General features: G+C 77.0%; 1 long non-coding RNA gene across 1 annotated transcript in view; it reads right to left on the bottom strand.

The window, feature by feature from the left end:
- Positions 1–940, bottom strand: part of LOC112968832 — a 62,631-nt gene extending 61,691 nt beyond the window's left edge. The window contains exon 1 of the long non-coding RNA XR_003254464.1: positions 862–940. This is a non-coding gene — a long non-coding RNA (uncharacterized LOC112968832). The remainder of the gene's footprint in view (positions 1–861) is intronic.
- Positions 941–1,050: the final 110 nt, after the last annotated feature.

Raw genomic sequence — 1,050 nt, 5'->3', positions numbered from 1 at the left:
GAGCGGCGCGCCTCCCCCCCGCTCCTGGGTGGCCCCACGGCACCGGCCCGCGAGCCGCCGCCACCCCGAGCCGCCCCGCGGGGCTGGTGGGAGAGGGCGGACAGACACACGGCTATGATACACGCATGTAAACACACACGGCGCGATCGCCCTTGGGAGGTCGTCGCTTCGCAACGCGTCGCGAAAAGCGTTTCTCCCCATCGCGGTGCCCGGCGGCGCGGCGGACAGCTCCGTTCCCGGGGCGCAGCCCCCCGGCCCGGCCCGGCCGCCCCCGCCCATCGCCGCAGCCCCCTCGCTCCCACGCGCCAAACCTACACGGCTTGGGGGATCCCGAAGGCGTCAGGCTCTGCCCCGGCCCGGGCGCCGCTCCGGCCGAAGGGAAGGCGAGCCGGAGCCGCTCGCTCGCCCCCTCCCGGGGCTCAGCCCCGGCAGCCCGCCCGGCGTGGGAGCCCAGCGGCGCCGGGGCAGCCTGGCTCCCCGCACCGCATCACACCGGCTTATCGCAGCCCCCCCCGGAGCCAGCAAGTTGCTGGGCGGGCAGCGCTGCGCGCCGGCGAGGCTGTGCCGAACGGACCGCACCGCCCGGCTCCCGCCGCTCGCCCGGCCACCGGCAGGCACCGGCGGCTACCGCCCGCCCGGAGCCCACTGCCCCGCTCCCGAGCTGCTGCTGGCTGGGGACCACGCAACGTTTATACGCAAATCCCGGCGGCGGCTGCCTGGCCGCAGGCACGGAGCGGCTCCGCGCTCCCGCCGCTCAGCCCCTGCGCGGAGCCGTCCCCCTGTCCGCGGCTCAGCGCGGACCAGACGCTCCATGCAACGCGCAACGGCAAGGAGGGAAGAGGGGTCCTCGGGGGCTCCTACCGGGAGAGGCGTTACTGGAGCACTGCGGAGCGCCTGAGCCCCGCAGCTCGCTCGCTCCCTTCCTTCCTTCCCCCCGCTCTCCTGGCGCCCGCTCCCGCCTGCTCCGCCGCCGCCCGCAGCTGCCGCCGCCGCCGCGGACGCCAGGCGCAGACCCCCGCCGGGGAGGGCAGGAAGCGCGTCATCACTCCG

Source organism: Apteryx rowi, unplaced genomic scaffold (assembly GCF_003343035.1).
Source record: "Apteryx rowi isolate R43461 unplaced genomic scaffold, aptRow1 scaffold_1082, whole genome shotgun sequence".
NCBI classification, from domain to species: Eukaryota; Metazoa; Chordata; class Aves; order Apterygiformes; family Apterygidae; genus Apteryx; species Apteryx rowi.
The sequence above is the reverse complement of the archived record's forward strand: the minus strand, read 5'-3'. Positions and strand labels throughout refer to the sequence as shown.